At 38.3% G+C, this 25,496-nt stretch overlaps 1 pseudogene; it reads left to right on the forward strand.

The window, feature by feature from the left end:
* Window positions 1-25,496, forward strand: part of LOC135713528 (histone H3-like) — a 55,121-nt pseudogene that overhangs the window by 21,607 nt on the left and 8,018 nt on the right.

Genomic DNA, 25,496 nt, shown 5'->3' on the forward strand with positions numbered 1-25,496 from the left:
CATCTGGTGACCACTTGAAGCCATTGAAACGCTTATATATCTGTAATCATTAATTTACTACATTTCATGTAGTTGCAGAGAATAATCAAGGCCTACTTTGATCAAAATACATAATAATCCAAATTAAGGTTGATCAGGGTCATCGGAAGGCCTTCCGGCGGACGCTCAGTATTTAGAACCAGGTTATGAGTTGATTTTGTTAAAATATTAATCAGCACTACCCATAGATGCCTGTTGCTGTGGATTTTCAGCACCACCTTGTTCTAGACGACTGGTACCTTTTCTCCCCCCGATGGCTTCTCGGAAACCCGGAATAAAACCGGAACCACTTGGCCAATATGTTCCAATTTTTAGTAGACCATAATTTCGAACATTTTTCTACTCACTGTGAAAATTTCAACCAATTTCATGGTTAAACAAAAAAGTTATACCTATGCAAACATTGCTATTCGTATACCTGTTCGTAAAAATATAAACTGCACAAGCGCGTTAGGCCCTCCCCAGAAGTACAGCAGGTGGTGTTCGTTTGAAACGCTAATAACTTTTCGGGGGTAACTCGGATTCACATCCGGTCTTCAGCCAAGATGTTCCCAATACACCAAAGGTGCTACATTTTGTACACGTAGAAAATCGACCCACTACAGCGCCACCTAGAGCCGCGAATGGGAAAGTGGCTCGCTCCCCCATACATTTTGTCGATTTTCCCCATACAAACTTCAAGCCGTGAACCAAATGACTTCAAATTTTGGCAGGGTGTTTCTGACCCCCAAAACTACCATTCTAGAGGGTAGCGTTTGAAATCCCAGATTTCACCTATTTTGAAACACTCTAACCTTTACACATAAACTTTAAATGCAACACTATAGTGTATCTATATACAGTGACACAAGTAAACATGAACGAAAGCAGAAATTTACAATGCTGCAGCTTACTAAACGATGCCAATAGTATGCCGGGTGAAAAAAAATGTAGAAGGGTATGTGCCTTGGGGCACGAACGGAAGCTTGACGTAGGCCCGCTAGTGGACGGAACAAATATGTTTAGTTCTTAACTCTTTCCGTTTTTGAATTGGTGGATTTTTTTCGTTGCGTCCTTGTTTGGGATTTATCGTTACATGTCTGAATTTTGATTGTGATTTTGATTTTGATTTTGATGTGACCCCCAGTATAGAAATTAAAGACGTAGTCCTACGTCAAAAATCGCAAATTGAACAAGAACCAGCTGCAGCAGCAACCGTTCTCCTACTTATCTACTATTTGATCACTACGGGGTACGCGTAGGATCAATTGTACAGCGGCAGAAGCACAATTTCACACTTAATTAATCAAATATTTATCACAGCACTACGAAATAAACTATAACGTTCGACATTACAAATACAATGGTTCAAGAGTTGATGGGTCGATAGGTAGGGTCCAGATGTGGGAGCTGCCTCCCTGGCGTCAGTAGCATTGGTGCTCAGCACGGAAAACAAGATCGACGGAAAAAAATTCAAGGAAAAAAATCTCAAGACACCTTACACGCCTAGTTGATGCAGATCAACCTTTTAAATATTGAAAGGTAATCAATAGTCTCTTGTAACGTCAAAATGTCAGCAAGTTTCAATAGACACCCTAAACCAACTGCTGTTGCAGATCAACCTCCTTAAAAATAGGGAGCTGATCTGTAGTCATCCTCATAACGCCCTTCTGTAGTCATCCAAAAAATCCTGAAATTTTCAAAAATACGTCAAATGCCGTATCGCTGCAGATCAACGTCCCAAATTGTTGGTAGATATAAGTTCAACAGTCAACCATTACGCCCTCCTGTCACCCAAACATTTATAAAATTTCTAAAGTCACATTAAATCTTGTGATTGCAGTTCAACCTTCCGAAAATTTCAAAAGAGGCCTCCTACTACTTCACAATCATTCAAAAAATCATCATGTTTTTAGACACCTCAAAAGTTCTGCTGTTTCAGTTAAAACTCGCATATTTTTGGGAGGAGATCTGTAGTCATATTTTATGCAATCCATCTTCTTTTTATTCTTTTTCTTCTTTTTCTGTGAATTTAAAGCTTATTGCTTATCGCATATTAGCTTATTGCTTACTCTCAACTTAGTGTTCTGTGTGCTTTCCCGCAGATATTAATTGAGAGCTTTCGATGACTGTACCACCTCAGACCATAGAGGTAACTCTAAGACCAGAAGGTCCCGAAGAAACATGCTCATCTTTTTGGCTCAGCTCTGGTACTCTCTTCAGTTCCAAGCTAATCGATTCACCCCTCGAAACATAGGAAAATCCACGTAACCCTCATTTCATCTGTCACACTTTCATAGCAAATCAAAACAAACATAGTGTAGTACTAGAATTTCGACTAAAATGGGCTACGCTTATCGATGTACTTGGGACCAATAGGCTAGTCAAATCATTAGTTTCCTCCGATTGATCATACTCGAAATATTCCTAAGGGAGTTGAGAAATTTTCCATCCCGAAAAATTCCTAGACCTGACCGGAAATGGAACTTTTACGTTTTGGTTTATTTTATTATTTCCAGATTTATTTATTTTTAATTAATTTGGCATTTGATTGGATTTTAATTTACTTTTAATTTAATTTACGCAAAATCAAGATTTTAAAAACTAACTTCTTATATATTTTTTAAAATTATGAAATCATTAGATTATTAAAGATATTTTTTTTATATTATAAGAAACAAGAGGCTGCAAAGTATTTGTTTGACACATACAACCTGCTATATTGGTACTCAGTACGGAAAACAAGATCGACGCGGAAAAAATATTATCTGAGAGCTGCGAGTTTATCAAGTTTCAATTACTCACTCAGTGATCATAAAACCACTGATTATGACTGTCAGATAGTGAAATTGACAGATTTTCTGTGTCAATGTCAATTACATACTTTGCAATCTTCTAATATTCAAATATGTGATAATAACATTTTATGATTACATGTACATTACATTAACACATGTTCTTATGCGAATTGAGATTTGCATCCTTGCTTTAGATATGAGCGGTACTTTAAAGACTTACTATTCTTGTAACCAGCATTGAAAGCAGAGATTCAAAACTACACTCATAAAACACGACGCGAGACAAAATACAACACTTATCGTTCTTACGACGTTAAAACATAATACAAATTTACAATATTTGTACAGTGTTACCAAATATTTTATATTTGAGTTTAAAAACTTAAAACGGAATTTTCTCAGAATGAGCATATATTTATTTCCATTCTAAAAGCACTATCGTGTTCCCAATATTTTTTTTACATAAGAAACACTTATCAGCATTTTAAAGTAAAGAATGCCAAAAATGATGAGAAACACTATTCTTTTCAATTTTATTTTTGCCTGCTCAACTAAGTGAAGAAACTCATTTTTTTCGCCTACTGTTTCAAATGTTTTTTAAAGCAAGAAAACATTAAATCAAGAATAAATTGATAACAGTGCTACCATATTTTAAGATTAATATTCCATCTAAAAACATTAATGCAATACATAGTTGAAGATGCTTATTTCAAATAACAGACTAAAGTTTATACGATAGATGGAGGAGATGAAAGTCTAGAGATGATAGTTCCGTTAGAGTACGGCAGTGTGAAAATTGCATATACATAGTAGATAGCGAGCTAGGATAACTTTTAAGGAAGGTACAAATCGGTTTTTCATCTCTCTTTACCAAGCTCCCCCTTTGGAGAGGGATTGTGAGGGGTGTGTCCCCCGCCACCACTGGCAAAAAGAGATGAACGGCGACCCGCTCAAGTACCAAAGATGTGTTTGAAACAGTTCTACCCATTTTTACCGCACTTCAGTTGTTGTTTGAAAGAAGGTTTGGAAATTGCAGCTATTGTTTACCCCTACCACGGCATGTGCTCCTGTCGCTATCTACTATCTATATGCAATGTTCACACTGCCGTACTCTAACGCAACTATCAACTCTAGACTTTCATCTCCTCCATCTATTGTATAAAAATTACTACTTTAGTCTGTTATTTGAAATTAGCATCTTCAACTATGTAAATCGTTGACTTCACGCAGAAGTAATACTAAACATATAGTCAAAAGTATTAATGGAATGTTTTGTGGTGTCGTCAAATAGCTATAACTCTAGACTGGCCCACATTTATATGGGATATTTTTATCATTTTTTCAACGGGCCAACGGGATTTGTGCCATTAGGTGAGAAACTACTCTCAGAAAATTTCAGCTCATTCGGATGTAACACGAGCTGGTGCTTTTGGCTCAAAGTTTATATGGGGATTTTTTTTCGAAATGTATGGAGAAATAACATCCCTTCCCTCTTTCGTGCATAAAACTGGTTCAGCAAACACTCAGAATTACAGCACAACTTTGCTATGATTCAAGCTAGTATTATGGAGATATTTATTCTTGAATATATAAGTATATTTTGTTCGTGTATTGCAACAAAATACAGGTAGCTTATGCAACCGTATCAACTAGATTATCAAAAAGCGAAAGGCTGGCTGATCTCATCTACTAATTGCAAGGTTTCGCGAGGAATCATCCGTGGCGGGACAGAACCAGGATACACTTTTCGCGCGAACTCGTGAATCGAACGATCTGAGTACTCCTCACTCTCGTTGTTCGAAGATCGGTTACGCACTCTTCGCGCCGCGTTCCAGAGCGTATTCATCGATGTCTAGCATGATAATCCGTCCTCGAATTGCCGCCAGTATCTGCGTTTCTTGGATTTGATGAGGCTCTTGAGTTCGCGTTCAATAGTCGAATACGCTTCAAAATGCTCGGGTTTTCCACGTTTCCGGAAAAGTTTAAACGCGTCGAGCTTTTTACGATAAACCTCAGTGTATTGCCGGTCCCACTAAGAGGAAGGAGGTTTCCTACGGAAAGACGTTCCAGGAACCGGCAGAGTTTGAGGTTGAAGTGCTGTTCAAGATCAGATTGGAGAGAAAGTTCTACCGACGATACGGCTTCATCTATCGCGGTCTTGAACGTTATTATCACATACTTTTCATGAACTTCACAAGATTTCTCTATGACTTTTGTTTATATGTACCCAATGAAAGATATGAGTCTTTCTATATGGGGATTTGCCATGAAGTATACACAGATAAAAATTCTGATGTAAACATTCATTCACGTAGACTTGTATTTATTTTCACGCAACCGAGCAACTTGCAAACAATGTTGTTTACAAAGATGGGCTTTTGTATACAATATTTGCTACAATGCATGAAATATTTAATGTAAACGTATATGATATGTAACGCTCCATTTATGTGCATCCTATTGAACAGAAATTTACACTATTTTTTCGAACTGTGTATGTCTGAGTGTAATGGTTTTCTACAAATTTTGAAATCTTACGAAGATTTTAGGGGAAGGGGTAAACTTAAAGTCTTACAGTGTCATTCAAGCCGAGGAGAGGGATGGGGTATTAATCACTCAAAAACCCTTACAGAATGTGTGAATGACAAATATGCATACATACATACATAATATTTGTTATTATATCGTTCTAATAATCCATTTCTATATGTTTACTATTCCAAACATAACAGAGACAATTTGAGGGATTTAAAAATAAAAATAGCCTGTTGCTAACTCTTTTCAGCCGGAGAGCAGAAGAAAACAAAAGAAAGGGTATAAGCTATGTTCATTTATCGCATCATTAACACAAAAAATGTTAATTATAGTAGAAACGTGCCGCAACCCACCCAGCTGCAGATTATCAAAATACTGTTTACGATAAACTTAAAAAAGGGTCGCTAGAAATTCCAAGTATAACGTAGGACAGCTTGTGGTTTGATCAGCTCCATCCGAGTGTTAAAGTGGGATTTTAAACACAAACTGTAAAGATCGATTACAGCAATGTGTAATATGGTTTTGTGAATAATTGTGTCGATAACACTGCACACAGAGCCAGTTATAATCTCCAACAAAATTAAAGTCTCCTCCTATATAGGTACACGGCGTTGTTACAAAAATCTAAAGGTAAAGCATTGCCTGCACAAATACACGAGTTTGAAATTGTGTTCTGGAGCAATAAAGGAGAAGGTCAGAAAATAAACACAAAAAATGAAGCGAATACATTCTACCAACGTTCATGAATGAATGCTAATTTTAGTCATTTAGTGCCAATGTATCTTGTCGCAATTTAAAGATGGTTCACACTTTTGCATTTGTGGAAACAAACTTCAATTCATTCAGGTCTATTTTTGCCAAAAGTGCACATGCACCTATTACTTTTTTTTTCTCGTTTATGCCATCTCAGCACAGTTCCATCTAAATATATATTTTTCTCTGCGATTTTATGAATGAGTAGAGTTAAGAGCGTGCGAATAGACGATGGTGAGTCGAGTGAAACTTTAATTTTTTTTTATAAATACTCACATGGGCATGGAACAATCCACGGTCTCGTGATACCACAAAAGGGCAAGCAGTGCAGCAGTGATGTGTGTGCAGCGGTCAACATTATTTTTTTATTAGGCTAACCATTTGACAAACAGTTACACTCTATCAGATGAATATGTAAATTTTGTCTGGGTGCGTTGGTCGATGCTCGATTGCCGATTGAATGTGGATAATGATGGTTTGGAAAGTTATGATAACTTCCCCAAATTTTCGTCTCTTCTTTGTTTCTATAATAAACGATTATTGATTCGTCCAAAACTCAACTCCAACATCAAAATATCCGTATCTGGAGGCGTTAAATTATAACATGGTCAAAATAATATGAGACAATTAATTTTATCGAACTGGTCGACGCACTAATGTTTCAGTGAATTGGATGATAAATTTACAAATTTAGATGTGTTTTATTCAACATCTTGAAGCTGAACTTTTTGTGTCTTCATTCGCTATTCAAATGCATCCAAGCTAAAATATTGTGGACTGCAGCTGAACTACATCAAAAATTGTCACTCAACTTAATGTTCTTTGAGCACTTCCACAGTTTTTAATTGAGAGCTTTCAAAGTCTGTTCTATTTTTGCATTAGTATAAAGGGTGATACTGTCAAAATTTGGTCAAGGGAAAACGCGTGTAAATCGGTGAAATCGTTTATTAGAAAATCAAATTAAATTTCTTTTTCAAGTTCAATTAGTATAAAATTCAGGAAAAATATTCAGTTAGGCTTCCGCTTTTCCAAATCCGAATTGCCGGGCCTTACGCTTGACCCCTGCCATCAGATTTTGTACAGCCACCTTGTCCACCTTCTTCGCCGCAGAAAGCCAGTTTGCCTTGAACTGCTGCTCGCCCTTAGCAGTTTTTTTGGTCTTCTTTAGGTTCCGCTTGACAATAGCCCAGTATTTCTCAATTGGGCGGAGCTCTGGCGTGTTGGGAGGGTTCTTGTCCTTGGGAACCACCTGCACGTTGTTGGCGGCGTACCACTCCATGGCCTTTTTACCGTAATGGCAAGATGCCAAATCCGGCCAAAACAGTACGGAACAACCGTGTTTCTTCAGGAAAGGCAGCAGACGTTTATTCAAACACTCTTTCACGTAAATTTCTTGGTACAGATGGCTTGCCAAACCAGATATTTCTTTGCGAACTTTGACAGTTTCATGTGCTTGAAAACATCTGCTACCTTTCCCCTTCCTTTTGCCGTATAAAACTCCTGTCCCGGAAGCTGCTTGTAGTCGGCTTTGACGTAGGTTTCGTCGTCCATTACCACGCAGTCAAACTTCGTCAGCATCGTCGTGTACAGCCTCCGGGATCGCGCTTTGGCCGTCGTATTTTGTTTATCATCGCGATTTGGAGTCACTACCTTCTTGTAAGTCGATAGTCCGGCTCGTTTTTTGGCTCGATGCACGGTTGTAGACGATACACCCAGCTTATTTGCGGCATCTCGGAGAGAGAGGTTAGGGTTTCGCTTGAAACTACCGGCAACTCTCTTTGTCGTCTCAGCGGCTTCCGGTTTTCGATTTCCCCCCGATCCAGACTTCCTGGCTGTCGACAAACGTTCCCCAAACACTTTAATTACATTTGTAACGGTTGATTTGGCAACTTTTAGCGATTTTGCCAACTTTGCGTGCGAGTAGCTCGGATTTTCGCGATGCGCGAGCAAAATTTTGATACGCTGCTCTTCTTGCTTGGACGGCATTTTGACAACTGAAGAGTGAATTCCAAAATCAAAATAGGAGCAACATTCTACACACACACACCTTCAAAATGAGGGGTGTTCAGGTTTTTTAAATGCAAAATTGAAAGAAATACGTCAAGTTGATATTGACCAAATTTTGACCGTATAACCCTTTATTGTTCACAGGGCTGTATTAACCTTTAAGGGGGCCCTAGGCCAAACAAATGTCGGGGCCCATCGAGTGCACTAAAGTAAACTTTTACAGCTATGTTTAAAGGCGACTTTTATTCAAAGTGATACACACTAAGATTTTTTTACAGGAGTCAGTATTTTTTTACTGGGTTTTTGAATTGCTGAAAAAGTCGGTAAAAATTCAAATGACCGTTATCCGTAAGGAATCAATGAAATCGACCAATTTTATTTTTTATCATTAAATGGGGTTAACATAACTAAGTATACACAAGTTCAGAACAAATTTTCTTATTAATAAATTTTCCACAGATTTTTAAACTTTTACCGAACAGTTCCGCAATTCAAAAACTCAGTAAAACCGTACTGACTCGATTAGTGTGTAGATACATTCACATTTCATTTCATTAGATGATAGTTTGGGACCTCTACACTCAAAAACTTCAACACGTTTGATCGAAGTGTTTAAACACTTGATTTTTTAAATGCATAATCACATTTACTTTAACTGTATTTCACCTTGGTTCAATGTGTTGTACACGTTAATTTAAAGTGTTTCAAACTTTGAAATGTTGAAAATCTTTCACTACCCGAATGGAAATTGTAATGTAGGAAACATCAGCAGACATCTTCAAAACATTAAATTTTAATGTGTATTACCGTACCTTTAATGTATTCAGACTTCAATGTGACGTCCAAGTAAATAAAAATACATTAGTCTCAAACGTTACATTAGAATCAAACGTCTTGGCGATGTAAAATTTAACATCAGGATACATACGTTGATATCAAAATTGAACGTTACATGAGAATCTAACTTCATTGCGATGTAATTTGTTGCACACCTATAACATCAGAATACATCCAATGACAACAGAACCAAACGTTACATAAGAATCAAAGCTCATCACGATGTAAATTGTTGCGCGCATAAAACTTTAGAATACATCCTATGACATAACAACCAAACGTTACATAAGAAGCAAACGTCATCACGATGTAATTTGTTGCACGCATAAAACATCAGAATACATCCAAACGTTACATTATTATCAAAGTTCAACACGATGTAAATTGTTGCACGCATTAAATATTATTGCTCATCCATGGTGACACTTGTATAGTTCTTGTATAGTGCTCATTATTATCTCGTTATTATTATACCATTAATACTCATGTTCATAGTTTGTCATACAAGTGTATCCGGGGCAATCCTACAACCTCATGTAGGCCGGGCGAAAAATTTACAGTGAGCCGATGAAAAACTGAATAGGTACAGTTCCTCCTCCGTTTTTATCGTGTTTGGTGGCAATCGGATGGCCAAGATCATCCGGATTTGAATCCAGCTTCCTCGGGGATGCATTGGAACTGCGAATATCGCGGATAGTCTAGTGATGTTTCATTTCTGGTAAGTTTATTTATGCTATCTTATGTTGTTGTGATGTTTAATTTCTCCCATTTGACTTTCAGATATTGAAAACTCAAACCAATCCCACCAAAGTGGTCATACTTTAAAATAGGCCTGATAGGACTAGTAACTGTAAATAATAATTAAAATCTCAAATGTACTAAAGTTGAAAAGACGCATCTGTGTCACTTGAAAAATTCATACATGTAAACCACACAAACACAAGAAATAAAGATCATTTAAAGTCAAAGATATTGAAATCGCTGCTAGCAACCTGGAGCTGGATTTTTCCATGGAAAAATCAATGTCCTATGGTCCTAAAAACCAATGTTGAGTACCCTAATTTTTTTTTTTTTTTAATTCTTTATTTAAGAGATTTTTAGCCTTAGGCTAGTTCATCTCTAGAAGTACCCTAATTGAAATAACCCTAATAGGGCTTAACGACGTGTTCGGTGTATCATCCAAACTTTTTGTGGAATTTGTGTTAAAGTTAAGATAAAGTTACGTTAAAGTTAAAGTTATATTTATGTCATAGCCATGCTAAAATTATGCTAAAGTTATGTTACAATTAAATTAAAGACTATTTAAAGTTTTGTTCATGTTAACGTTATGTTAAAGTTAAGTTAAACTTATGTTAAAGTAAAGGTAAAGTTATGTTAAAATTAAGTTAAAGTTATGTTAAAGTTAAATTTAAAGTTAAGTTTAAGTTATGTTAAAGTTAAGTTAAAGTTGAAGTTAAAGTTAAGTTAAAAGTAAGTAAAAGTTAAGTTAAAGTTTTGTTAAAGTTAAGTTGAAATAAAGTTTAAGTTACGTTAAAGTTTAGTTAAAATTAAACATTTTAATTTATGTTACAGTTATGTTACAGGTAAGTTAAAGTTATGTTAAAGTTAACGTTAAGTTAAAGTAAAGTTAAAGTTATGTTAATGTTAAGTTAAAGTTAAAGTTATGTTAAATTTAAGTTAAAGTTATGTTAAAATTAAGTGACAGTTATGTTAAAGTTTAGTTTAAGTTAAATTAAAGTTATGTCTTAGTTAAATTAATATCTATTCTATGTTAAAATTAAGTTAAAATTATGTTAAAGTTAAGTTACAGTTAAATTAAAGTTAAGGTAAAGTTTTGTTAAAGTCAAAGTTATGATAAAGTTATGTTAAAGTTATGTTAAAGTTATGTTAAAGTTATGTTAAAGTTATGTTAAAGTCAAATTTAAGTTAAAATTATGTTAAAGTATAAGTAAAGTTATGATAAATTTAAAGTTATCATAAAGTTAAGTTAAAGGTTAGTTAAAGATATGTTAAAGTTAATGTTAAGTTATGTTAAAGTAAAAGTTAAGGTAAAGTTCAGTTAAAGTTAATTTAAAGTTTTATTAATGTTAAGTTCAAGGTGAATCCTTTTGTTAGTAATTCCGAAGGTTTGTGTAACTGTCTTTCGTGTGGCTAGCTACCTATTGGCCTAATGCAATATTCAGCTTGAGTTCAAGTGAAGTGAAATCGATCAGTTTACACTTCCGGTGAACTGAAAATCTGACAAATACGCTCGAAACTTTAACTTTTAGCTTAGTTGCTGTGCTTTTTGCGAGCAGCTGCATGCGTTTACAAAGTAAACGTAAGCGAAAAAGATGAGATCCACAAAATTCGATGTCGGATCGTATCTCAGATCGTATCTGTTTATAGTTCCAGGCGAAGTGTTTTTTTTTATATGGAATTTTAAGTTTGCTTTGATCTCTATACGGTAGTTCGCTTAAAAATGCTATAACAATCGCCAAGCTCGCTGTAATGTCACCAAGTGCCTCGTCACCCACAAATTGGCGCCTATGTCAGTGGTCTAATAATTTTTAGCGCGCTAATGGCATAGTTCCCCTGCGGCATATAGAGTTTCCACAATGATATTAGGTTAGCTAAGGTCAGTTAGGTGGGAAACGGGAGCTTAAGCAATGGCTATTATACATGCATTTATGTGGTAGTCTACCATAATGGAGTTTTTTGTACAATTTTATGTTTTCTGATGGTTTCGGTTGTACAAAACATGACAATTAACTTTTCCAAAGCTTTCTTTAGTATAAAGCATTAGAGTTAAAAACATGATCTTGTAAACACTACACAACTAATTGGTAGTTCGCTAAAAAATGCTGCAACAATCGTCAAGCTCGCTGTAATATCACCAAGTGCCTCGTCACCTACGAAGTGGCACCTATGTCAGCGGTCTAATAACACTTAGCGCGCTAATGGCATAGTTCCCCTGCCGCATAGAGAGTTGCTGCAATGATATTAGGTTAGCTAAGATCAGTTAACTGACTGGTGGGAAACGGGAGCTTCAGCATTGACTATTATGTACGCATTTTTATGATGTTATCTTACAAGAATTGTGTGTAGTGTTCATGTTCATGTTTCTAATTCTAATGTGTTGTAAATATAATTTAAAGCATTTGAAAAGTTAGATTCTAATGATTTGTATATCTAAAAACACTAGTAAACATCTACACAATGTGTTCATTCAAACAACGTTTACTTTAAACGATTTGTTAATCTGAAAACATCAGAGAACAACAAACACGATAATTAAAAACATCCGAATAACGTTTAATTCTAACGTTATGCAAATCCGAAACATCCCAAAAACGTTTGATTCTATCATCGGTAAACATCTACATTAGAAAACATCAGAAAACATTTACATATAAAAACATCCGAGCAACGTTTAGTTCTAACGTTTTTTACATCCGAAAACGTTTGGTTTTAATATCGGGAAACATCTACATTAGAAAACATCAGAAAACATTTACATATGAACACATCCGAACAACGTTTAGTTCTAACGTTTTTTACATCCGAAAACATCCAAAAACGTTTGGTTCAAACATCAGGAAACATCTGCATTAGAGAGCATCAGAAAACGTTTACATATAAAAACATCCGAACAACGTTTAGTTCTAACGCACATCCCAAAACATCCCTAAAACGTTTGGTTCTAATGTCGAAATATTGAAATTCTTGGCGTCAGAACGACATTAGAATAGCAACATTTTGTTCCAAAATTTCTGATGTATACACCACGTTACCTTGCTTAAATACAACTAAATCATAATGTTTCCTAATGTTTGACATCAGGAATACATTTGATTTTGATGCTGATGTAGCCATCAAAATCAAACGTTGGGCTAATGTATATTTTTATTCGGGATCTATTCAAGTATATTGCACATTGAATCACAGTACTGTTCAAAACAGATAGATTTAAAGTGTTTTGCATTTAAATACGATGTGAATTGCTTGCTCAGAAAGGTAAACATCGAAAACAAGAGTTGTGACTTTATCCTATCAACCCGCCTCATGTATGAGAACAACCGTGGCACAGTGAGAACGAACGAAGACTCCGGCGGCAGCACACCCCAACAGTTCATGATCGAATCCCAAATCAGACCCACTAAAAAGATATAAGAAATCTCTGGCTCTGCATAAAGATGCAGTTTAATCAAGTTGGTGTCTTCAGACAAGTTTAGATTTGGAAAAAAGCGCATCTGATGAAGGGGTCGTCCATAATCTAAATCTCTTAGCAAAAAAAATATTTCTAATATTTTTTTTCTACGCTGTTTAGAAAAATAAAATAATCTACAAAGTTGTAGATCTTATCATTTCTACAAACTTTGCTGAAAACATCAATGGTTTAAATCGTCGTTTTCATAAAGATATGAAGTATTTTTTAAGGAAGGTCCCATCAAATCATTTTTTCAACCATACTTTTTTATTTGATTTCAGCATGGCATACAATGTTAGAAAGAGTTTTTTCATTTTTAACAAAACAAGCAACTTTCAAGAATACTTCAATGCGCTACCTCACAAATGCAGCATGTTAAGAGCTAATTTCAAATAACAGACTGTAGTGGTAATTTTTATACGATAGATGGAGTATAAAAATTACCACTACAGTCTGTTATTTGAAATTAGCATCTTCAACTATGTAAATCGTTGACTTCACGTAGAATTAATACTAAAACATATAGTCAAAGTATGTTAAGAGCGTTTATGTGTTCAAAACATACGATATTCTGGTGAATAATTTGCAAATTGGGGAAGCCAGTTTTTTAAACGTGCTTTGATAAATATTTTCATGTAAAAATATAAAAGGGGAAGTTATTTTTCATTCCAGGACAGGTAAATTTAAATCATGGTTTTTAGCTTAATTCTACTTAAAATTGGTTCTTTTCTGAACTAACTTCTTTTATTTCAAAGTTTAATCATCTCTTTCGGTAAAAATGTAATTTTTGTAAAAAAAAACCACACTGCTGGACAGATAAATATCACACTACAATATGTATTATGATTCTTCTAATTTTAAGAGATGTGTGCCGTATTATGTTATTGACATTATCGAAGTTATTAAAAAATATAGGGTTTGTGTACAGCGCTAAACCACATTATTGACGTAGGACCTCGTAGGACTACACGATTATTGTGGTTGCTCCATTCAATAATATTCACTAGATTAATGACACATAAACTTAATTCCCAAATCAACAATGTTTCAATTCATTATTCAAAGGTTTGAAATTAGGTAACACTCAATATCCTAAAATGAAGACTATATTTTTAGCACTCAATATTTAGTTCCTATCCCATTTGAGGTAAGGTTCCAAACATGGACACTAAACGTGCTGTAACTGAATAATAATTAAACTTATCGTTAGCGACGCCAGTGGTGTAGTGGTAAGCGTGATTGCCTCTCACCCCAAAAGGCTTGGGGACAATCCCAGTCGGCGACGCCCGATTTTCGGAGACATAAAATCCATGATCAGGGAAGTAAAACCTTTGGTCCCCGGTCCATGAGTTAATTGGTCGATAGGCAGGGTCCAGGTGTAGAAGCTGCCTTCCTGGTGTCGGTAGCATTGGTACTCAGTACGGAAAACAAGATCGACGGGAAACAAATAATAAAAAAAAAATCAATCGTAAATTAAAATGCATTTCAAATAACATTCCAGTTACATTGCAATGCATCTGACATCATATAACATTTTTATATTGCATCTAATAGGTATTGTCCACCTGCACAACTTTTCCCAGGACACCAACCTTCTATCAAATCGGGATGTCATGTTAAGCAAGTAATAAGAGATAAATGGCACACTCTCGCTACCTGGTGAGCAAGTTTTGAACTGAGCATTCCACCATCCAATACGCTTTAACCATCTGAACAACTTTGGCCAAGACATCAACCCTCGGTTTAGTTAACACGCGAAAAATTCGACACATTAATTAGTTTTGAGTAAGTTTTTACCTTATTGTTGGTAAAGCTATTACCTATGTTTGGATTACCCTTGTTTACTCCGAAAATAATTTATCCTATTCTACACATTTTTGGATAATTTTGAACGGGCTGTAAGAAGTATAAGCCACATCTCGATGAACATTTTAAAATGCTCGATCTCCATTGATCGATTCGCTTCACTGACTTTCTCTTGCGTTAATACATCTGCAGATGAACTAACACAAAAAATTACAGGTGCGCTCTTTTATAACCTCACTATCGGCTATCTGCCTGATAGTCATAGTATGTACGAGAGCAAGCGAGCACTGAATGGTTGATTATGGTAAAAATGTTTGATCGATTTTCACAAGTTTACTATTGATACACCAAACGAATCTTACATCAAATTTTAACCAAGTGGGTAATAAGATTAGAAATCCGAGCTGGTTTTTTTTAATAATTACTTTATTTGTACAGGCTTAATTGAATAAACTTTACAGAGCCGAGTTATTCTTTCCGTTATACATTATTACTGTCTTATATTTAAAGTTAAAGGAACTGGACCGAGTGCTCGCGGTTGTCTCGAGGTTAGTGGAGATTTACAATTTTACGATACAAATATTTAATTAATCCTAAAACATGCAATTATTTCTATTCACCTTGAAATCAAATATTGAAAAAAAAAACCCACACATACAAAATACAAACTAAACACATGGTTAATCAAACTTACAATCTAAGGTTAATATTCTTAAAGTAAACATATATGAGTTTCATAAACTCCAGATCGCGTCTAGCCAAAATATCCCGAACTGGAACATTAGGTTGTCTACCTCGAGCCCGAAGGGAATCATAAAAATGTGATCTGACTCCACGATACTCCGCACAAGACCAAAGGATGTGATCAGCGTCCTGGTAACCTTGTCCGCATTCACAGAGATTGTTGTCTCCCAACCCCACACGGAACAAGTGAGCGTTTAGACAATAGCGACATGAGACGAGACATCACGCAACCCTTTGAACCATGTAAACTTCGACACCTTATTGAATGTAGCCATCTTCCCAAGCTCCCTTCACTCCATTGATGTTGCCAGCTATCGAGCGACCGCTGACGATAAATAGAGAAAAATTCACTATAGGCGATATGTCGATCATAAATGTCGCCCACCTTCGCAAGTGAATCCGCCTTCTCATTGCCCAAAATTGAGCAATGCGAAGGGACCCACGCGAAGGTGATGATGAAAGAGCGCACAGATAAAGCACTAAGCACCTCTTCTCTTAAAAATACGAGTAGTGCTTTACCGGCCTAATGGAACCGATAGCCTCGACAGAACTGAGACTATCCGTAAAAATAAAGTAGTGGTCTGGAAAAAGTGAAGCAATAGTTTCCAAAGTGTAGTGAATTGCTGCCAGTTCAGCCACATACACAGAACAAGGAGCTTCAAGTTTTCGAGAGGCGCTATGAAATTCATTAAATACACCAAAACCAGCGGACTCCTCTATTAGAGATCCATTTGTGAAAAGTGCAGAATCAACATGGCCAAACTTTGCAGAGTATAATGACGGAGCAATAGGACGATGATGCCCTGGAATTCCACGGATTTCCCGCGTCATAGATAAATCAAAATTCACTGAATTGCCGACTACACGATTGGGAATATTTCTTGAAGGGCTGACATCGTGTGTTAAATATACGTAGTACAAAATCATAAAACATGTTTGAGGATTTAGCTCCAGAAGATTCTCAAAGTTTTCGATCACCAGTGGGTTCATTACTTCGCAACGGATGAGGAGCCTCAGAGATAACTCTGAAAAACGAACGGATAGTGGCAACATGCCCGCCAGCACTTCAAGACTCATAGTATGAGTCGAGTGCATGCATCCTAACGCGATACGAAGACAACGATACGGGATCCGTTCCAGCTTGATGCAGTGCGTTTTAGCTGCCGACTGGAAGCAAAAACTACCGTACTCTAAAACCGATAAAATCGTTGTCCGGTACAACGTCAGAAGATCTTGTGGATGGGCTCCCCACCACGTTCCGGTAATTGATCGAAAGAAATTGATCCTTAGTTGGCATTTTCGTCTCAGATACTCAATGTGGGATCTCCAGGTGCATTTGGAATCGAACCAGACCCCGAGATATTTGAAAGACATGGAATGAGTGATCGGCTTACCCAAAAGTTGAAGCTTCGGTTGTGCTGGGCTATGGTTCCTAGAAAAAACGACCAACTCAGTTTTCTCCGTGGAGAATTCGATACCTAGCTGAATAGCCCAAGTAGACAAATTGTCCAAGGTATCCTGTAAGGGTCCTTGAAGGTCAACCTCTTTTGGCCCTGTGATAGACACTACGCCATCATCTGCAAGTTGTCTCAACGTGCAATTGTCACTAAAACAGACATCAATTTCTCTAACGTAGACATTGTACAAAAGGGGGCTTATACATGAGCCTTGGGGAAGACCCATGTAGCTTAATCGAAAAGCTGTAGAGTTTCCATGAGAAAAACTCATATGTTCTTCTGACAGCAAAGTGTACAAAAAATTATTCAATAATGGAGACAATCCACAAGCGTGGAGTTTCTCTAAAAGAACTTCAACGGATACTGAATCAAAAGCCCCCTTGATATCCAAGAACACAAAAGCCATTTGCTCTTTCTTAGCAACAGCTAACTGAATTTCCGAGGAAAGCAACGTGAGACAGTCGTTCGTTTCCTTACCCCTACGGAAACCAAATTGAGTATCTGAAAGAAGGTGGTTCGTCTCACCCATTTGTCAAGGCGAAAAAGGATCATTTTCTCCATCAATTTCCGAATGCACGACAGCATCGCGATGGGCCGATACGAATTGTGATCCGACGCGATACAATTCGTATCAAGCTTTTTAATGGCTATCACCCTCACTTGTCTCCAATCATCGGGAACAATATTGAGCTCCAAGAACTGATTGTACAAGTTCAACATGCGCCTCTTAGCAACGTCTTGGAGGTTTTCAGCAAGTTGAACTTGATTCTATAAAATCCCGGGGCAGAATTGCCACACGAAAGGAGAGCGAGTGAAAGTTCGACCATTGAAAAAGGCTGACTGATTTCGTCTATCGAATTCGCGGTTTCACGAGGAATCAACTGCGACGGAACGGAATCCGGACACACTTTTCGCGCAAATTTAAGAATCCATCGATCCGAGTATTCCTCGCTTTCGTTGTTAGTAGACCGGTTACGCATTCTTCGCGCCGTACTCCTAAGCGTCTACAAACTGCCGCCAGTAACCCCGTTTTTTGACCTTGATGAGGCTCTTGATTTCGCGTTCAAGAGATGTGTATGCGTCGAAATGCTCGCGTGTTCCGCGTTTCCAAAAAAGTTTAAACGCGTCGGACTTTTAACGGTAAACCTCCGTGCATTGTAGATCCCACCAGAGCGATGGTGTTTTCTTATGATTTGATGATCGTGACACCGATCGTGTTTGAGCTTGAAGTGCGCTGTCGACGATGACATTAGATAGGAAGTTATATTCCTCCAACGGCGGAAGCTCTTCCACTGACGATACTGTATCGCCTATCGTGGTTTGGAACTTAGTCCAATAGATGTTACGGGCAGGCTTGCAATTGCTCATCACAGCTAAAATGCTATTTTTCGTTATTATGAAACAATGGAATACTATAATGATAATTTTTATTTGTAAGATGCAAGAAAAGGTGGTAAAGATTGTATATGACATATAAAATTTGTCAATTTTGCTTTTAGAAGGTCGCAACTAGCGATTAGCTGTAACGATGAGCAACGCGATGAGCGAGCAATCAGCGATAATAAAATCGTTAGTTGTGACCTTCTGAAAGCAAAATTGACAAATTTTATATGTCATATACAATCTTTACCACCTCTCCTTGCATCTTACAAATAAAAATTATCATTATAGTATCCCATTGTTTCATAATAACGAAAAATAGCATTTTAGCTGTAATGAGCAATTGCAAGCCTGGTTACGGCTTGCAATCGAAATTTTGATCGGCAGATGATCACTACCGTGCGGATCCTGGATTACATGCCAAGTGCAATCCAACGATAGTGAATTGGAGCAAAAGGTGAGGTCTAATCTGCTACCATTCGAGGATGGACCAGCCAAACGTGTTACTTATCCATTGTTAAGTATTGTCATGTTGAAGTTGTCGCAGAGATCATAAATCAAAGTAGAACGGTTATCATCGTATAGCTCCCCCAGCCTGTACCGTGGGAGTTAAAATCTCCCATGATCAACCATGGAGCGGGAAGTACCGAACATATGTCGAAAAGTTGTTTGCGATTACAAAGGCTCTTACCTTTAATGGTAGCCTGACATGCGACACCTTCAATACCGGGGAATTCGGGAAGATTCACTTTATAGAAGGAAAGGCACTTTTTGATCCCCAAAAGTATCCCTCCTCCACGTGAATCCTCACGATCCAATCGAATAATGTTTAAATCATAAAAAGGGAGATCAATTTCTGAAGAGAGCCATGTTTCACAGAGGGCAAATGCATCGCTATTATTGTAATGGACTAAATACTTGAAAGAATCTAATTTCGGAATAAGGCTTCGACAATTGCACTGTAGAACAGTGATCAAGTCCCCGACCTCGTTTGGAAAATTATCCATCGAAGGAGATGATAGCTGCAAGAAGGGGCCATTTTGAAGTCAATTGCTTCAAGAAGGATTTCACAGTGGGAAGCAATGTGAGGACAATGCTTTTCAGAGGATCAAAAATTTTGAGGTATTTGAGAATACCGTCCACAATGTCATCATATGAGAACAACCCAGATGAAGAAGGGTTTCTGTACCTAAAATTGGGGCATCAGGGGTTTTGAATGTCCCCGGAAGAGGTGGAAACTCGTGGGTATAGTCAATTCTGCGGAATCCAGGAGGAGTAGAAGTCTCCTTTTTTCCACCACTCCTTGATTTGGGCAAGCTGATTTGGGGTTCTTGATCGTCAACTTTCCGCGAACGGATGCGTTTTCGTTTCCGTGCAGCAAAACGGAAAGAAGTTCCCTTCTCAACCAAGTCAAAGTTAGTCTCGTCATGTGACAAAAAAGAAAAGGGATTTTTGTCATTGGTCGATGGTGTGGCTGTCTTAAGCATTTCTGCAAAAGACCGCCTGGAACGTTCCTTAAGTGAGCATATCATTTTGTCCCTGAGCTGTTTGTACGCCGGACACGACGAGAGAGCATGAGGAGGAGTTCCGTTGCAGTATATGCATTTTGGTGCAGTAGCTGCGCAGGCGCCATCCTCATGCTTCTCCTCGCATGTGGGGCAGCGTGCCTTGTTGCCACAGTGGGAGGCCGTATGTCCCAACCGCTTACAATTCTTACAAATGTCCCTTATTTGTGCCCATACTTAAATTCACTAATCGACTAAATTTTCAATGGCGACCAAAAATATCCATTAGTACCGTCCCAATGACACGTTCATTTAGATAAAATTGATAAATAGCAGATTTTTAGCGATGGGCCCAATCCATAGGCCAACATTAGAGCCATTTCCACTACAAGGGAAATTCCTGAAAAAAAACTATTTGATCAATGGCGAATTTTCAGCACGCTGTTCCGGATCTTCTCTATAAAAACTACTGGATTTTCAGCAAACTTTTGTCAAAAACCATTTGATAGATAGTCAGCAAAATTTACTTTGCTGGATGGATCGCTGGTTTTCCAGCTCAGCAAAATCCCACAACTTTTTGCTGCTTTTCAGCGAAATAAAAAGTAACAGGGTCTGTGCCTAGACGCACGAACGGAAGCTTGACGTTGGACCGCTAGTGGACGGAACAAATGTGAACATTTAGTTCTTTTAATTGATCAATCATCAATTATCTTAACTCTTCCCATTTTTTTATTTGTAAGCGTATCAAATTTGTAGTAATTATTTCAAAGAGGAAGTTGATGAAGAGAATTCAAGGGACTGTCAACTTGAGTATTTTCGATTCTTCTACCTGACTTTAAAAGGTGTATTTTGAATTTTTGTTATTTATGAATTTTTAAGTTATGTGCATTTTGGTATTAAAGAGTATTCAATTAACCCCTCACAGGATTTCCTTCCGAATTATATGAATAGGGTGGTGCGGAAAGTATCATTTGTGCAGAATATGTAAAAAAGGAAGGACTTCGAGAGATTGAACTCGTGAGAACTAATTTTATCAGAAAATTAGATTTTATTGGCTGAATATACACACAGAGCGCATTATTTCCACTTCTCTCAAATTCTATATGGATTTTTAACACTTCCTACCAGCGTGTTCTGGAAAATGGTCGGACGATGATTAATCTCACCAATACATTCGGGCCTACAATTCCACACCTTCTATTGATACCAGGTTGAGCCTTGATAGCTAGCGGGAACTGATGACCTTGACAAATGTCCAAATAATACTCTTAACAAATTTATGGTGTTCCTGAAAAGGACCGTTTTGTAGTGATGGTTGAGTAATGCTGAGCTGAGCACGACGAGCTACTAATTCCGATCCTAGCCTAGCGGTGGGACTTCTTACTTCTTCTCTATGCTTGCTCATATGAGCTCTGCAGCTCGCTGCTTGCAGGCAGCCTTTCGTTGTTGTTGTTGTTGTTGAAAGCACTCCTGCTGCTGCTGCTACTACTGCTGCTGCTGGACTGGACACTACCACTTACGGTGATTGAATGAGCACCGTTCAGTAGGACCACATCGAATTCGATTTTTAAGTCTGTGTTAGGGAATGCGCTGTTTTCAGACATCCGGTGATAATTTTGATCACCATTGCAACAGTTGGACATTTGGTTTTTTTCAATAGTGACCTATTGAAAATTAACTAAGTGTTCATTTTAGCAGATTGGTAGATACATTTCCAATCATTTGGTTTGTTTAGAATTAAAATCTATCTGCTATTGGTCGAAACCTGACCTCTTTTAGTAATGTTGTGCATTTTGGTTTTTTGAAATTGCGTGGATTCTATAGATCCTGTGGAGATCTATCTAGCCCTGATGTATGTGTTGGTAGAGGGAAAAATGTAAACTTTGCGGGAGACGATGTCTTAACACTAGAAAGCAATTTTGTGAAATATGAAGTAAAACAAATCCTAGCAAGTTCTGCATGATGATTTTGTTTGATTTTATTTATTAGTAAAGTCACCGGGGAATACCTGCTGGCGATTTGTATTTTATGATAACTTCTTACTTGAAAACAGGCAAAAACTCACAAACAGGCTGCTTTTTCATGGTATACAGTGTGATAATTCAATAATCAATAAATTATCTCAACATTTAGTGGCAAACCATTTATAAATGTTGGTAACATACAAAAAATTCTAATATCCACAATAAATTTCATATGTAAGCGCCGATTGAACCAATCCTTTCGACGTCACTACAATGGTGATTGATTAAACGAAAAAAACAAATCGTGCGGAATGAAAGCCGAGAAAAAACTAATTACACCAATAAATTCAGGCCTACAATTCCACACCTTCTATAGACAAGTTGAGCCTTGATAGCTAGCTGCTTGCGGGAACTGATGACCTTGACCAATGTCCAAATAATACTCTTCAACAAATTTTTGGTGGCCCTAAAAAGGACCGTTTTGTAGAGATGGTTGAGTAATTCTGAGCTGGGTGTTCAACACGGATGAGGCTGTCGAGCTGTGGGTGACTCGCTTGGCATATATGACCGACCCGCAGCGACTCACGAAGAGCTACTGATTCCGATCCATAGCATAGCGGAGCAGCTTCTTCCTCCTTTGATGGTTGCTTATGTGGGCTCTGCAACTCGCTACTTGCAGGCCGCCTTTCGTTGTTACTGGAGAACAATTTTCAACGCCACACGCCGAAAGCACTGCTACTGCTGCTACTGCTGCTACTAATTTCGACGACCGAACACCACCACACAGTGGTGTGGTCGTTGGGAGCATGTGGTTCTGAGTATGGCGATGAGTGTGCAAAATATTACGCAATTCCATCCTCCCTATTCGCACGCGCCTGAGGATCGGAGGCGAATGCCACTTCGACTTGTTTCGTCTACTTACTACTCTCTTTCGACTGTGCTGGGGAAGCAGCATATGCATGTAGGTATTTGGTGGATTTGTTAGTTAATTCAACGCTCTTGGACAATGCTGGACATTTACCAGTTTTCTTCCCAATTGAAAATACTTAAACACAATTTGTTGGAAAAATCTCTAAAGTAAGTACTTTGCTAAATCTAAATCTATGTTAATTTGATAAGTTCTAATAAAACATGTACAGGCTAGTTAGTGGCTGCTAGTACCGAATGGAATCCGATCTGCAAGAGGATTGAAACTCGGATTGAAAACTAAATTTGTAAGTAACTAATTGAGGTTTGAAAGTGTTAAGAAGAAGTTTTTTTTTTGCTTTATTTAACGTCGGTCTCTGTTCCGCAATCTAGTGCCAATCACCGCAGGACATCGATTGCCATCCATTTACGGCATCCGAATGTGCAGGAAGGCAGCTTCCACACCTGCGTAGGATATCGCACCCATTCACAACACATATGGGCCGGGACCAACGGCTTTACTTCCCTTCCGAAGGAAGATGTGACCAGAGATTTTTATGCTTCAGAAAAATCCCACCGACCTCGGCTGGGGGTTGAACCCAGATCCATTGGGGTGTTATAAAGCAGTCACGCTTACCACTACACCACCGGCGCCGGCTTAAGAAGAAGTTATCAATTGTGAATATATTTCAGCTTTGATCAGTCCAAAAACTTTGGCTGATTTTTCATAGAGTTGGTTTGGAAGAAATCCGAACAAAATCAAAGAAACTTATACCTCCAAAGATGGATCCCGAGAATAAAGATTGTCTGATGTGCAATGCTCCCAACAAGATCTGCGACATGGTGCAGTGCGATAAGTGCGAGCTGTGGGCCCATTACTCGTGTGCTGGCGTTACGGACGAGGTGAAAGAGCAGGATTGGCGCTGCATCAAATGCAATAATGCTCTGCAGGTTCCGAAAACCCGAAAAACCAGCAAAGACGATTGGGCAAAAATCAAGGAGCGATGGTGGATCTTCCGTCGGATCCGTTTCGGAAAGCGGAGAAAACCTGGAAGATTCGCTGAAAAAGTTGGAAGACAAAAAACGCACTCAGGAAAAGGCCTTGGAAGACGAAATGATCTTGCGTGAGAAGCGACTGGAAATGACGAGGGCTCTGCAAGACAAACGGCGTCAGATGGAGAAGGCATTCTGCGAGAAACAACTGCAACAAAACCGAGAGCTGAAGGAGCGCCAGTTGCAGGAAGAGCACGAAATGCTGGAGAAAGAGTTGGCCGAGGAAGCATCTTTTCAAGATCGGCGCAAGAAGATGTACGAGGAGTTTGTAGAAGCGAAGCTGGTCGAGAAAAAGTTGGCGGTAACATTGCGAAGGAGGAAAATGAAACGTCCCTTGAGAAAAAGGTGAAGTTCTGGCTTAAAACGCAGACAGGAGAAAGGAACTCTCCACTGACCACAGCGAAACTAGTTCAGCCAGTTGCAGGTTCATCGAAAAATAAACCAACTACGCTGGAAGAAGAAACAGGATCGGACGAAGATGAGGATGATGGATCGGAGGAAGGCGAGGATGAAGATGTAGAAGAAGGCGAGGATGAAGATAAGGAAGGTGATGAGGAATCAGAGGATGAAGATGAGGAGTTCCAGATATCCCGAGAGGAACACGAATTTCTTTCTCGCCTACTAACGGGTAAAAAGCGGCAGCCGTCGACAAAAAAGCTGCAGCAGTCTACGGAAAAGCAACAGTCGTCATCGAAGAAACAGCTGCCGACGAAGAAGAACCAGACGATTCAGCAGCAAAAGACGTCACAGCGGCACGTTCAGGCCAACGTTAAGTTGTCCAAAGAGCAGATAGCTGCTTGACAAGCTCTCTCCAAAAACCTGCCAATTTTCAAGGGTGAACCGGAGTTTTGGCCTATTTTTATCAGCAGCTACGAGTATACCACGTCGGCATGTGGTTACTCAAATTTGGATAACCTGAAGCGGTTGCAGGACAGTATGCAAGGGAGCGCACTCGAAGCGGTGAGGAGCCGACTTATTCTTCCGGAATCCGTCCCCGATGTTATCGATGACCTCCGACGTCTTTTTGGGAAACCTGAAAAGCTGCTTAAAACGTTGCTGATGAAGGTGCGCAATGCTCAACCCCTGAAAGCCAACCGCTTGGAATCATTAATCCAGTTTGGGATCACGGTTAAACACCTTTGTGACCACCTCGAGGCGGCCCACTTGTCAGATCATCTCAGCAATCCGATGTTGGTGAACGAGCTGGTTGACAAACTTCCTCTCAACTACAAATTGGACTGGGTCCGATATAAACGGGAGAAAAGAGGGACTCCGCTGCGAATATTCACCGACTTCACGAATGATATTGTTTCCGATGTGTCGGAAATTGTCGAGTTTTCTGCTCTCGGTCTGAACGAAGCCACTTGTTCCGAAAAAGGAAAACCGAAGAAAAAAGAATTCATTCATGTCCACGGTTCTGCTCCGAACAAGCCTGAAATTCCGAAGGAGGCAAAAGGAATCAAGCCGTGTTGGGTTTGCAAGCGGACAGATCACAAGTTACGATTATGTGATGATTTTAAGACGCTCAGCATCACGGATCGACT

This window comes from Ochlerotatus camptorhynchus, unplaced genomic scaffold (genome assembly GCF_037179485.1).
Source record: "Ochlerotatus camptorhynchus isolate MF236.1 unplaced genomic scaffold, CSIRO-AGI_Acam_v1.1 ptg000563l, whole genome shotgun sequence".
Taxonomy (NCBI): Eukaryota; Metazoa; Arthropoda; class Insecta; order Diptera; family Culicidae; genus Ochlerotatus; species Ochlerotatus camptorhynchus.